This window comes from Dermacentor variabilis, chromosome 10 (genome assembly GCF_050947875.1).
Source record: "Dermacentor variabilis isolate Ectoservices chromosome 10, ASM5094787v1, whole genome shotgun sequence".
Taxonomy (NCBI): Eukaryota; Metazoa; Arthropoda; class Arachnida; order Ixodida; family Ixodidae; genus Dermacentor; species Dermacentor variabilis.
Genome location: NC_134577.1, coordinates 38,393,506 through 38,408,707, shown reverse-complemented (window position 1 = coordinate 38,408,707; position 15,202 = coordinate 38,393,506).

Here is a 15,202-nt window from a genome sequence, read left to right as displayed (position 1 = left end):
GTTGTCGATTGAAAAACCCGCAATGGGCTGGTCTGCGCTCCTTCGGCTGGCACTGTAGCATTGTCTTCGAGAGCTGCATTGTCGTCTAAGAAATAAGCTCTTTGAATAAATTTTCGCAAATGAACACGTCGTAAAAAATATATTTGAGACGACCGCCATAAGTATACAAGCATAGAGAACGAGGGCGAGCAAACGAAAACGCCGCAGAAAGCGCCCGGACACCGCCCGAACTGTACCAGACGCCAGGCGCGAGTCCTTGCCCTGACGTCACGCGAGCGGCGCCCGCAGCGCCCCTGTAGTTCGTTCTCGGGGCTAATAGCTTTCAGAAGCGCGTTCCAATACATTGCCCGTTTTTGATTAACTTAGCTAGTTTGAGTGGTGTATACACTCTGTCTCTTTAGGGCTCCCTCTCACTATAGGCCGACCCGACACTGATTTCGGTCTGGCGACTGTCGGCGACTAGTTTTATACCTTCGTGTCGGCGCCTCTGTCACACTTTACCGACGCCGAGCTGTCCGCGGACCGTGGGATATGCATCTATGATGCTTTAACGCTAACGCCTGTTCTAGGTCCCCACAATGTATACTGAAATACATCAGCACCGACATACACATTTGCATCGCACAGAAATGCAGGACTTTTTCAGAGGTGGACTCACTGCACCTTTAGCGCTCTGTATTAGAAAGAAAAAGAAAAGTACTGTAATAAAGAAATGGCAGTCTCGCTGCGTTTAAGTCAAACCTTTTTATTTTATTATAGTGGCGCTCGGTTCGTCACAGGGAGATCCCACCGTGTTTTATCTTGAGAGTTCAATTGCTCTGATGAAAGCGGCTTTCAATAATTTACGCCCCCGCATTTCTTTGTCGGCGAAAGAGATAAACAGCTGCTCTTATTTGAAGAGCGCTGCAGCCGATAGCGTATATTGTTTCCTTCATCCCCATGCGCTGTGTACTTGCCGCCTGCCTTCGCTTGTATTTGCGGCGTTCGGGTCTTGCCTGCACCCGCCGTGACTCCCGAGTCCGGCGGTTCGCCGTGTCGAGAGAAGAGCGTCGCCCGGTGACCGGAAAACACGCTGTTCGAATAATATTTTCCCGATCGAATCACTGGCGCCGCTTCCCTGCGTTTGGTTTGACGCGGTCTCCTGCCGGTCTCTCTCTCTCTCTCTCTCTCTCTCTCTCTCTCTCTCTCTGTTTTACTCGTTTTGAAAATTTGTCTTCAGAACCTTTCATTCAGCATTTGGAAAGCCTCGATGCGGGCATTTAAAGTCAACAAACTCGCTCTGCTCCCTCGGGCAGTGTTTGTCGAGCCGGGGGTGCACCGGCTCGGTGCTCGGGAAAAACGCCGGAGGTGACGTTTCTGCCTCGACCAAGTATAGGGAAAAGAAATGGGGAAGAAGGGAAATGGGGATAATGTGAGTGTAGGGATGAACGGGTGCAGTGGGTATGGCTGAGCGAGACGACCAGAATAGGGAAATAAGGCGAAAAAAGTAATGAGGAATGTGGGGAGACCGAAAGGGTATGGCGAAAGAGATAAGGAATGTGGGATTCGGAGAGGGAGGCATATTTGTAGTCATAAGCGTCACAATCGTGTATAGGCGAACGCGACGACTGGACAAGGAAATAGACAGACAGAGAGAGAGAGAGAGAGAGAGAAAGTCTGAGAGATGGCGAACGCAGGGAACGGATGTGGCGAGAGATGAAGAGGTTGCCCAGTTTGTGGAGGGTTGAGCGGCTGCTGTGGGTGAGGTCGAGGATGTTTGATCTCATAGTGGAAGTTGTAAACGGGAAATATCTGGGCAGAACGTGTGGGACGGAGCTGAAGGAGGATAGTGCAAAGCGTGCAGTGGATTTACCCGTATATTTTGTGTGGCCAGGCGAGGAATGCGAGAAAGAAAGCACGAAAGGGGAATAGGCGGAAAAGGGGTATCCCTCGCTAAAACTTCAGCTGCATCTCGAAAGAAAGTATACTAAAGGCAGGAAATGTTGGCGGAAGTACAACTGAACCTCTATAACGACCTTTGTAAGGGTATGCAGGATTATCTGAATGTAACGTGACTTGTTTATTGTGCGGTGGGGAGAGAAAGGAATGGGGAATGGAAGAAGCGGCGAATGCATATATAGAGAGGCGGGCCGCATGTCTCCGTGTGAGAGACGGGAAATGAGTATCGGGGAATTTGAATGCAGTGGAGCACGAGCGTCGTGACGAAGTATGACGAGAAGAGCGGAGTTCTTGAAATGAAGCATAAACACTGTAACTGAGCAGAGACGTTCGGCAAATGTGTGCTGTCGTTCACGGTGGCTTCTGCTCTTGTTCGCTTAGGCCTCTCTCGCCGTCACTGTGCAGGCTTCGACGAGACGACAGGTAGTGCATGGCTTCATGAGACAGGCAGTGGGGGAGCAGGGATCGTGGGTAGGTTTTGTTGGTTTTGAGGCTTGGATGAAGCGGATGTCACGATTTGGCGAAGCGAAGTAGCGGTGGCCTTACAATCCGTTGAGGACGTTGAATCGGAGCTTGTTCCATCAGAAGCAGCAGCGTTAAATGCCATCTGCAAAAAATATTGTTATTGAGGTTTCTTTTATTAGCGGGCTGAGATGGAGGGATGGTGGCAAGTAACGTTGGAGTTGCTGCGTCAATATTTGCACACTTGTGCTTGCTACTTAGTTTCTCGTCACGGTCGTGTATGTTACAAAACATTTACAGACTGCCCCAGGGTTCGCGCGCTTAAAGCACAGTTAAGTTCGCCTGTCATTGGATACACTAGGTGCAGCCTTTGTCAAAAGCTTCGAAGTCACTCCTCAAGGGACAATGGTGTGGTGTGGCGCCGTCTTTCAAATCTTCTGTGGCACCTCGGACTTGCTCGAGCTATAGAGAGGTGCAGAGCAAAGTCTCTATCGAAGCCCGGGTCTTTGCAGTCGTGGAAGTTCCACAGGTGCCATAGCACACGGCCCGATTACGCGCCCAACCAGGAGCGCAGCGGGCACGGTGGAGTGTACAGTTTCCCCAAAACTGTACTTCCAGCGTGGCAGCTCGTTATCAACGGGGAAGCGTTCACGAGGGAGGAACGGCCTTGCCATAAAAGCGGACCGACATGGCTCCTTGTTTCCAACAAAGTGCGCCTCGCTTTTATTTTCTTTTGTTTTTCTTTATCTAGCGCGAACTTCACGTTGCTTGCCGTCGCATCTCTTCAAGCAAAACCACCTCTTCGGAAAACCGTAACTACGTGCTCACGTGTGTTATATCCCCGTACATAACGTACAATAGCTAGGTATACGTTAGGCCGACGTGTTGCTGAATTTGTAAGAGTTGCTTTCGGGGAGCTAAAGGGTGCACAGGGCAGAGAATCAGATCCCAGCGAAGCCGGCAGCGGTTTTGACAGCTGCTGTAGTCGGGCTGTTCTCGCCACGCATTGTGCCCGATGCAAGCTTTTGTCTACGCGTGCAGAGTGCGCGCGGTTCCCGCTGAATACACGGCACCGCTTTTCCACACAGGCTTCTACAAGTTAGCCCGGGGCGACGCGTCCGCTGATGTCGGGGAAATCCGCCGCCCCCGATCCGCCCCACGCTCATGCGTGTTGGGATGTACGAAACACGGAATTACCGTACACGCTCGCACAGTGTACACGTGCTTGTGCCATATAGTAGCACTGCTTACACTGAACAACAACAACAAAAAAAAAAGCTTTAAGAGGGACAGGATACTGGAGAGAAAAAAATGTTTTCTTCAGTATCAGTCATTTATGCTACAATATCACTGACACCACTCTTAGCCCGGTAAGACACTTGGTAAGCCAGAAAAAAAAAAAAGCGCAATATCAAGAGACGGATGGCGACGCCTCCTTGAAATTTCCGTACCAGCTCTCCGTGACGTCATGAAACTTGACACTGTCTGCTAGTGCCTAGTTAATTAATTAGCGATAAAGGTATACTAAGTTCTGTTCTAAGGGGGCCAATAAAAATTGAGCGTGGCGTGTTTCTGGAACTTTTGTTGAGCTATACGCCGCCTAAATATGAAAAAGGTACTATAAAATCTGTGACATCACAGTGCCAAACCAGGGTTCCGGATTCGCCGCGAAATTCAAAAACTAAGGTTTTTGACCTTCATTTTCTCTTCTAGCGATCAACCTATCATTTCGAAATGAACGACAGCAGAGTTTTCAAACGACGCTTTATCCGTCTAAACTGATTGAGTGTTTTGCTTTAGTGCCCCTTTAATTGAGCCGGGGTTAAAGTTTCTAAATAGTTCTCTTACCTCTGCAGGCACACTGGATAGATCGCCTGACAAAAGGCTGTAACGCTATGTGCCCCGCCTATTCCGTCATCTCCTCGAACGTACCTGCAAAAGAACCATAATACATTTTGAAACTTCAATTGGAGCAGTCGACAGGATGGAAACACCATCGGTGGGACCCAAAGCGTGTACTCGTAAGTGATGTCTGTACAAAAAAGAAAAAGAAAACCGTGGATACTAATCGAGTTTATACGGTATTCACCTCGCGGGATTGCGAGAGAGCGACAGCGAAAGAACGATAGGGGAAAAGGAACGAGAAACCGCGTTGTTTGGGTTGACTACAGACGCTGGTCGTTGCAGCGTTAGCACACGCTGCTCTGTGCGCTTTGCCTATAGTGCTTAGTCCATTGGAGAGAGGCGCCTTTTGTTCCCATAGAGCGAAGCGCGCCCTATTGTTCTGACTTGGACAGTGAAATCATGCACTCGGTCCCGGATTTGTCTCACTTGTGTGCGCCGCACCTGTGTCGGACTGCCTAATTACTCGCCCTCCGCGGGTAGTTGCTTTGTGGCCTCCCTCGGGCGGTGGCCTATCGAAAATGCTGACGGTCTCGCGGGGCGAAGCAACTATACCTGCTTGGGTGGATCACGTGCCACGGCGGTGTGCTGATTAGTACGAGGTCGCGGGTTCGGTTCGCCGCATTAAGACGGGGGCGAAATGCAAATAACGGGCGCACGTGAAAGAATTAACCTCAAACTGCCATTTAATTCGGCACCCTTTACCCGCCGTGGTTGCTCAGTGGCTATGGTGTTGGGCTGCTGAGCACGAGGTCGCGGGATCGAATCGCGGCCACGGCGGCCGCATTTCGATGGGGGCGAAATGCGAAAACACCCGTGTGCTTAGACTTAGGTGCACGTTAAAGAACCCCAGGTGGTCAAAATTTCCGGAGTCCTCCACTACGACGTGCCTCATAATCAGAAAGTGGTTTTGGCACGTAAAACCCCAAATATTATTATTAATTCGGCACCCTTGACTGTGACGTCGTGATAAATCAGTGCGTAAATAAGCGTGTCATTCGTACATGTTATGCCGCGCATATGCTGATACATACCCCGTTTAAAGAAACTACTATGATGGCATCATGATTTAGGCTCTCGCAAGCACAACACCGCTTTCACGCAGTTCTTTGGAAAGGGCGCCCGTTCACTGCCAAGGAGCTTTTGTTGGAATGGTCTATAGGCATGTCTCATTCGCTTCTCTTCTCTTTTATTCGTTTTGTTACCACGTTACTGGCGATGAGGGGATCTCTGTTTTGAGCAGGACGATTCTGGGGTTTTACGTGCCAAAACCGCGATAGGATTATGAGGCACGCCGTAGTGGAGCACTACAAATTAATTTTGGCCACGTGGGGTTCTTCAACGCGCGCGCAATATATATATCCGGTGCACGGTCGTTTTCGCATTTCGTCCCCATCAAAAATGCGGCCCCTGGGGCCTGGATTTGATAAAAGTAAAATTAATAGAGCGCAAAAAATAAGAAGTACATGGACAGGACTGAACAACACGAGCGCCTCAATTTGCAAGCGCTCTTTTAGTGTCACGTTATACCATGAACCAACGTCGGGTTTAGCGGCGCAACTCCAAAGCCACGGCGGGGGCGCTGTTTTGACGCTATATATATTCGAGAGAATGTGAAATCCGCAAGACCGACGAAGCCGCGCCAGCGGTTGACTCTAACCTGCAGCTATAACGCGGTCGGTTACGATTTCGCGCGTAACTTATATCCTTGGCTTCCTCTCAAAGCTGTGCGCACGGAAATGTGCACAGACAATAGCTATAGGAGAAAAATAACGTTTCGCGCTTTGTTTCCCCACAGCTTCGAATTCGTTTCAAAAAGTTTGCACGCTCTTTTTTTTTTTTTTTTTGTATATGTACCGTAGATGCAGAGACCCATTACGCTCAGCGAGTTCAGTTCCGGGTTGCTCATTCAGAGATCGGGTGTTTCTAAAGCTATACGGCAAAGGGCTTTGGCGCTGCTCTCAGCCATCGTCAAAGCCGAGAGGACCGACCGAGCGAGGATTATGTTAGTGGCGCATAATCCCTTTTAATAATGGCCCCGTCCCGAAAACACCCACAATCCTGCGCGCAACGGAAGCGCATTTGGAATTCTGCATAGCTGCGTACGGAGTATACTGTTGCACAGTTCATATATCTTGGCCATTCTACCAGACAAACGATGCGAAGCCGCTGCTATTATTTTTCAGGGGCGGCGTGAATTCTCTCGAAACGTAGTTTTTGCCTCGATCGGGCTGTATATGTATATATATAAAAAAAAAAAGATGCGGATTTAATCTTGCGGGGATTTTTAGAGCGGGCATCGCTGTCAACGAAGCGATTCCACACGAAATGCAGACAACATGGAACTGCAGGCAGTTCGAAATTAACCTTGACATTTACGATAATTATGTGCCGGGCGGGTTATCTGGAATGTAGGATGGACCGCCGTACAAGTGTTTAATGTCCGCGCCACTGCATATCGCTGAGAAGTCAATGCGAATTGAATTCGGCATGATTGGCATATAGGGTGTTTTTTTTTTTCGCTTCTTTTTCTCACTTTTCCCTTCTTTTTTCTTTTTTTAGCTGCGCCAAATTCGTAAAATATTGCCTTTGGCAGGTAGCACAGTTCTAACCCTTGAGCCAAATTTATCGTTTGGGGCGGCAGTACTTTTACGAGAAATAAAAAAAAATGTTCAATTAAATAATGAACATAATTAGACTAATTAACTTCTTGGTTTGTCACTTTCCCGCGCATATTTCGATCTTGCAAGCCATATCGACTTGGAACGAATCGCGAGGATGGCGCCGGTTTCGATATATGGGCAGTCCAACTTGCTGTAGTAATCCACTGTTGTCCCGCTTACTTTTTTTAAACAGAACACTGTTTTAAGCATTGAAGCACAAAAGTAACCGGAGCGCCAATTCATTTGATCGGACAAATTAAAAATGAATGTCTCGAAACTGGCGTAGTCCTCAGAATTCGTTCCAAGTGCATGCGCCTTGCGAACTCAGCGGCTACAATTCGTAAATTGAAATACGTATCGTAATTAAACAAATTACATGGTCAATTGCTGTAATTGCGTTAATTATTAATTAACCGTTTTGATTTCTAGTAGAAGTGATGGCAGCTTAATCGAGTAGTTTAGCTCAAGGGTTAGAATTCTGCTATCTGCCACAGGTGTACTTTTTTTTTTATTGGTGCATGCTAATAAAAAAAAAATGTCTGATATAAGTTAGAATAGTTTAGGCTGTATATTGGGTTGTTGCAACTTCTAGCGCGAAGAGCGGACGATGGCGTAAACAATTGACCACACGAGCTCAGCACTTAAGCACGGCTTGGTGTCGCGTGGAAGCATGCGAGTTAACTATGCAACTGTGACTTTTCTCGTGCTTGAAATCACTTCGAAACTGGTTTTATCGTTCCCCTTTTTTTTTCCAGAATAATCTGCCCCCCTCCCCCTTCTCTCTATCTGAGTGTATAGTTATATTCGTAGTGCTGGGAATGTTGCTATACATTTGCTCCGACGTGCGGCGTTCCGTTTAAGCTGCTGCATCCATGCCACAAATGTGAGAAACTGCTCCAGCATGATCCGCGCCGCGCAATCTCGGAGACCTCATGAATCAAGGTAGCTGCGGTCAGCGCGGCTTAGTAGCCTCCGCTATCTGATGAGAAGAGTGCCGTCGCATTTGCTGCCATTCATAAAGCTCAATCAGCTAAAAGGTCTCCGAGCTAATCCAATGCAGTGGGCGATCGCGCTTGTTCGAGGCGCGCCATTAGGAAACTACGTGTGTCACATTAGCGGGTTGTGCTTATTATTTAGTATGAAAGAGAGAGAGAGGGGGGAATATAGGAAGGCAGGGATGTTAACCAGTCAAGGGTCTGGTGGTTGGCTACCCTACGCTGGGGGAAGGGAGAAGGGGAAGAGAGAGTAGGGAGAGAAGGTGTAGGTACGTGTACGGACAGTACTTGAGTTAAAGCCGATCTCGCAAACCAGACGTTCTGAGGAAGCACGAAAGTGCCTTCACTGCCTTCTGAGCCGATGACATTAGGATGAAGGTGTGAATTGGGCTTGTAGGTGTGTATACATGAGTCTTACGTGCGTCGTCTTCTACGCGCATTTCACGTCGGACTGTGCTAAACCAAACACGCCCAGTTTTGCATTACAAAGAGGTGCGCGTTCGGACCCCCATTCCACGTTGTTGGCGTTTCCCGAATTTTCGTATGCTTCGTGCCGGGGGCGTGACCTTGGTGGGAACGGCGTTGGTCAACCGACGTCGCTCACTGCCTGCTCTCGGGAAGGCGGCTGCGTCACGTGGCACTCGGCAAACGGTAACTTTTACCGCCTTGCGTGTTGCGGTAACTTTTACCCCCATAGCCGCTTTGCTGTGTCGTGTTTATCCGTGTGCGCTCGAAACGCAGCGAATCTGTAGCCCGCTCACATTACTAGCCTTAGAAGACCTTGGGCCTAAAACAACATTGCTCGAAAGGCCGTCCTGCATGCCACGTGAATATATATTGCCGCGATATCTGCGTGCCTTTGTGTGGGGCTGCCTTTGCCGGCTGGGGTGCGCGGTATCTTCTTTTTTTTCGAACGTGCGGATCGGCTCAGTGTGTCCGCGTGATGGTTGTGATTGTGTTCGTGAGTGGTCGCGTACGCAGATTGTCTTCCTCGAGAATATTCGCAACGATGTGCGTCGGCACTCTGGAATAATTTTTTTGACGCCTACCACTGGTGTCCTATAGTCAATAACCATCCAGAATAATCGTTTTCGACTGCTGCAGCACATGCTCCAAATCGTCACTCCTTCCTGCTGCAAAATCTGCTCCAAAAACGCGCTTGGCCATTCTCGCCACTATATTATTCGCCGTCGTGTTCGGTTCATTTATGCGCGACACATTCCTGGACCTCCGCTTTCTTTCCTGCGGGATACAGGGCACGATTCATCAACTAGGCGCGTTCACTTTGATCGTAGGCGACCGAAGGTCATGAGTAATTATGGGCATCAAAAAAAAAAAAAAGTTGTTATAGATTCGAGTGAACGGGGTACCCTTTGCTCCCCGAAGCAACACTTTCTCCTTCATGCGGGCATCTATATTCATCGATGGGATGTCCCCGCCCCTCTCGCCGGTTCTGAGGAGAGATTGAACCGAACCCCGCGCGGTGGTGGCTGTCAAACAAGCCTGCAAACTGGTGGTGCACCGCACACCGCCTTCCCTCTCTCTCTCTCTCTCTCTCTCTCTCTCTCTGTCGCCTGCTGCGTGCTAGGTGCACCTCCTCGGGATGTCGTCGACCAGTGCGCGCTAAATGCGGCGCATACTGCACTGGCGGCGATCGCCCTCCGCCCAGCTATGGTTATCGCTGGTATAGGGAAAAAAACAAGAGGTAAACTCAGAAACGGTTGCTTAGCATCGAGTACATGCGATACTTCAAACCCCTGCGAACCACCGTATCCTCCTCCTCCTCCTCCTGCTGGTGCGCGCACTCATCGGCGCCCACCCAAAAAAAACCCGTATGGCTTTCGTTCGGTTTCTGGGGTGCGATCGAACCGAAACTTCACGCTGGTGGTGGCGGTGGCTGTTAATCACGCCCGTGCAATGGTGGTGGTGGCGGTGCAGTGCGGCGCCCCTGGTCCTCACCTCCCTCCTCGTCTCGCCCGCCACGTGAGCGGTGCTTACTCGGGGCGTCGTCGTAATACGTTAGAAGAAGCAAAGCGCGGGGAGGCGACTCCTCTCCCTCGGGCGCACGCGCGCCTTCGCGTCAGCCCCGCGTCCGCTTAGGTGGTAAATGTCCGTCAATCGATCAGCGCCTTTAGCATGGGTGGTCCACGTGTAATGAGCACAGCGTTGGCGCGCGCATGCATCGAGTACCAGCGCGCCAGGGAGAATTGAGCGAGAAGGGTAGCTGGCGGGCGTCGTCCGAAGAAAAAAAAAAAATGGAAGGGAGAGGGGGTTGTGACCGCGCCGTAAGGGAGTTGCCCAACACCCGCGACGAGCTTGCGTTTTCTTCGTTTTGATGCATCCTGGGTCCCCTCCCCCCCGTTCTTTTTCTCTACTAGCGCCTCGCTACCCACGTGCTTGCGCGCTGCTTTCTATTTCGTCCTCCTAGAACCGCCCCCCTCCCCGGGGGGGGGGGGGGGTCGCGGTGAGGCCAAATGAGATTTGTCACCTACGCGATTTCTTTCTTCTTCGTTTCCTGCCTTCTTTCGCCGTGCCTACCGGCCGAGAGGCTATATTAGCGCAATCAAGAAGGCGCTCCGCGAAGATTGCTGTCATCCGTCTTTCTTATTTCTTTTGTGACGGCGCGCGTAACTGCCCGGTCTAATGGAGTGCGCATTAACGCGGGCGCCGTTTAAATCCGGGGGATGTGTACATCGCCGAGCTTCGCGCGCGTTCAGCTGCTATGGTTCTGTGTACGACGATTGTTGGATCTTGTAAGCGGCGATCATCGTTTGTTTTCATTTCTGATGCGCGTGGTGTCTCGGACACAAACGTGATGGAGCCTTTTTTTTTTTTTTTTTTTACCACAAACGTGTTCGCGCTTCCTTAAGACTGAATCCATATAACTCATGCTTCCTTAAGCAAGATGGCTGGTTCGCTGGAACTTCGCCACTTTTATGCATACTATATTGTTTGTTAGCCATCCAGAGTTCGATTCTTAGTACTGTTTGTTTCTTTGCGGATACATGCATGCTCTCAACACCGCAATTGCGAGGCAGACATCTGACGCAACTTCGGCAGACGTTGAAAGCGAAGCCACACACACCCTTGTGTATTTTCGCGGGATAATGGCAGGGAGAACGATCTAACCGGCTGGCATTAAAAGTGGTGTTGATGATAACGGAGTGTGTGTAGCCGTTCATACTGCGCAGAACCGATGGCCCGATAACGCAGTATACTTATATGGCAATGCGCATGTTTATCGGCCAGCGACTTCTGTCACCTCCTCGCCTCTCCCTGTGCAGGGTTGTCAGACGGCAGCGGAGCTGACACCGGTTGACCGCCTTGTCCCTGTCTCTCTCTCTTAACATTTCATCCCTCGTTTTCTTGCTTTTGTTCTTTTTTAACATTAGCAAAGAAAGTTGGTGGATGGAGCCGGCACTTACGAAAACGTTCATTGAACTTCAGCAGATTCTTTAAACGGTCGCTTAAGGAAAATAAGTCGAGCTGGGTTGCAAGATTAGGCACCTGTAATAACAAATTCGTCATTCGTACCATTAATAAACAGAGCTCTTGTGAGCGAGACTGGCGAATATGGGAAATCGTAGTGGCGCCACCTGCTTTGAATTACACAAACCCTCCTGTGACGTCAATACTGGCCGATTCACAAAGAGCGCCATAGAGGAATGTAACGTGGAGATTACATCAACTCGACCGTTTGGCGCGGGCGGTTCAGATGAGAAGAAGCAGCGAGACTTTCGGCCGTATTTTTATTTTTTTGTGCACAATTAAGTCGCACATTGGCCCACATAAAAATATAGTAGACTTCCAATCTATCGATCTAGCTCGACTTTAAGCTTTCCTTTAGGGTAAGACAAGTCTGCTGGGAAGTGCGAGATCACACAAAATATTGACGCGATTGCGTGTTTATCTTTTTGTCACGTTGTAGATGTCATGCCACGTTGTGGGACGTCACGCTTTGGAGACGATTAGAACCCGAAGCAGATTATTTGTAAAGACTGCTATTTTGGACAAGGTCGCTTACCCTTCACGTTGGCGTAATGGCTATGGCGTGAAGTTCTTGGGTTTGATTGCCTTCTCGATGACCTCGTTCCTGCGGAGGGTGGGGGGGGAAGGGGGTGAGGACCGAAGAAACTCGGGTGGTCAACATTATTCCGGAACCTTCCACGACAGCGTCTTTCATAGGCGTTCTACGTTGAATTGGGGTGAGGGGGGTAATTAAACTCCGGCAAACAAGCCTGGAGGCCGCTTATTCGGTGTATCATCATTCTAGAACTGGCTGTTCGAGAATCGAATCGCTCGCTTTCTTTTTCCCGGTGTAACGTCCGAGTTGCGAAGCTGCGACATGCATCAAACCGGACATCTGTACCGCGGCGCATTGAGCGACCTCACCCCTCCCCCCCTCCCTCCTGTATCCCGTCCGTCCACACATGGACCCCCCCCCCCCCCTCGCGAGCGGGCTCCCCTCCTTCAACGGGCTCGAGAACAACTAAAGCGCATTGACGAATCGGCGCCGTTATCTCCACGGTTAAACGCGAGCGCGCGCTCTCGCAATCGCTTATCAACTCGACCTCATCGCCGATGGCAAATTGAAAACGACCACGAGCCGTCGCCGACGACGCGCTGTTCAAGGGCAAGCTCGTGGGGGTTTGATGCATTCTATACATGCGCGCACACACACACACACACACACACAAACACAACGCGGAATCTCGCGCTCTTCCTTGCGAGCAGCGACCACTTCCGGGGCCCGATCTCCCCCCCGCTCCCCTTTCGGCCGCTCCGCGAGTCCGATAACTCTTCTTCCTCCGACGTGGCCTCCGCGCGCGCCTTGGCGCTTCGCCGCTGCAGCGGCGGCGGCGTTCACGGTCCCCAGCGTGGCGCCCTTGATAAATGAGCCGGTGGGCAGTCGATTTATCTGGCGATAATTTTTGGGCCGCGCCCCTCTCGCCCGCAGGGGCCGCCCAGCGCGTCGCTTCCACCCTTCGTTCGCATCGCCAGGCGTCGGACGCCGCGAGCCGCTCCGCGGTTTTCGCCCGCGCGAGCGATGCATCCGAAGAAGACGCCGAACGCGGAGTTGGGGCTTCGCTCGGCGAAGGGGCCGCGGCGTGCCCCTTCGGTGCGAGGAAGTGAATGGGGCCGGTCGCGGCAACTTGCATAGGCGGTGCCCGCTCTACGAAGCAGTCGTTCGGCGAACGCTATAGCCGATCGGCACTGAACGGTTGTTCCCCGAGTCGTGAAAGGTGTGCGCGCGCGCTGGTGGTGGCGGGGCTTTGGTTGTACTCCGGTAACGCCCTGCGGGTTAACCATTGCTCGGAGCCGCCGAAGCTGCGTTCATTATGATGATGGGGCGCGTTAAGAATGGTTTCCATTCATGCCATGCGCGCATTAGGAGTAGTGTCGTTATTGGCGGTTTTTGCACGCGTTCTGGCAGCCTTCGAATCTTCCGACTCCCGAGAAATTTCAGGTCTCGTGTCTTACTAGTATGCTGTACCAAAAATAAGAGAAGCGTATATTCAAGTTCGCTCAATCACGTTGTGATTAGCTGCAGACCGTATTTAGAAAAAGTATTTAATGTATTAAAGTATTCAATGTATTTATTTATTAAAGTACTTAAAGAAAACGGGGTTCTGTATTGCCGCACTTCTACGGCTTGTCATTTTTTTTCTTGCAGGCGTTCTATTTCTCTAACGAAAACCGGAAGCTTGCCAGCGTCTGCGTTTGTGAACAGCGATGCACGTAGAGAGCAAGTAATCCTGGTCTTATGCCAAATCGCGGTCGATGCTATGAAAACACAACAGTTCTCACTTGCCACTTACGCCTTTCTCACAAGAATGCCGTATAGTCAGAAGTCCTAACCACGTTACGAGGAGAACAGCAAATAAGGAAAAAGGACCGCCTGACCATTATCCCGAACCCTGTTGCGAACGCGATATACAGTGCTACTCAAGGCGCGTGTTTTCTTTCGCGGAACCTTCCGTCGTTCACACTTAGCGGCGAGACCCGAGTTTCGCGCGCGTGTATTGCGGTTTCGCGGCGGAATCGGTCGATATCGCTGTTGCGCGTGTCTCAAGTGGGGCTTCTTCGGCTGCCTTCGTCGACTGCGACTTTGGCGCCGAGAGCGCGCGTGCCTTTGTTCGAACCTCCGCGCGATGCGATGAATTGTACGCTTATAGGAGAGAGAGAGAGAGAGAGAGAGATTTGGCAGCGCCATGAGCGTATCCTGTAGACACTGATGCGCACCAGTCAAGTGCCCCAGACATCGTGGCAGGGGCCCATAGACTGAGCTTGTCGTCAGTGCAATACGATCTGTACGTCAGAGCAGTATTGGATGTAGGTTGGTACGGGGATAAGTGGGGTCCAACTGAATACGTTGGGAGCTGTACCCATCCAGCTACTTCGTTTAACCTATACAGGGAAAATATAAGTTTTCGCAAATAGGTAAGCTGCAGCAATAGAGAGGACACTTAAGCGCATGCAACTAACGCACGCAGGAGAGAGAGACAGAGAGAGAGAGAAGTAACAACGAGTGCGAATCATTGTGCATGTATAATTCGTCCCCTATATTCTGAGCACGTGTCGGTACCAAGGAAGAAGTAGTGTTTTGAATAGAGCTTGTTGGTACATATCACCTGACTTCTTGAGAGCTGCGCGGATGACGGGACTATAATATATAGGCAAACAAGAGCACATACAGTGTTCGTCTTTTTTGAGTCTATAGTCCCGTTCTTCCCACAGTTGCCAAGACTATCGTAATAACTTCTTCTCTACAATAAAGGTCAATAACGGCTGTCCTTTCAAGGTCGCTAACTGATCAAAGCGTCTTAAATGGTAGCATAGCTGCTGCCTTTGATAAACATGAAGAGGGGACAGCCTACAGCAACACGTAGTTTCAGTGATGGCTCGATCGAGAAAGTATGTTTCACAATTTCATCCTGAACGAGAACATCCGCAGTATATGTACCCTTCCTCTTGTACAACTTCCGGGGTTGCATGCCTGAGGGCAAATTTCGGAGCACCAGATGCCGGACCTTCCAGCCTCTCCAACCCGGAATTCCACCTTCCTGTCGGAGTGTCATGTTAGTCCTTGCGAAGTGTCGGACGTTTAACCTTGAGGTCGTACGACATCCCCGTCATTTGCGTCCGCGCGAGTAGGTGTACCGCCATATACAGCTACGTTTTCTTTTTCTTCTGTTCCGTCATCTTTTATTTTCCATATGCGAAAACAGCGCCAGGCAGCGC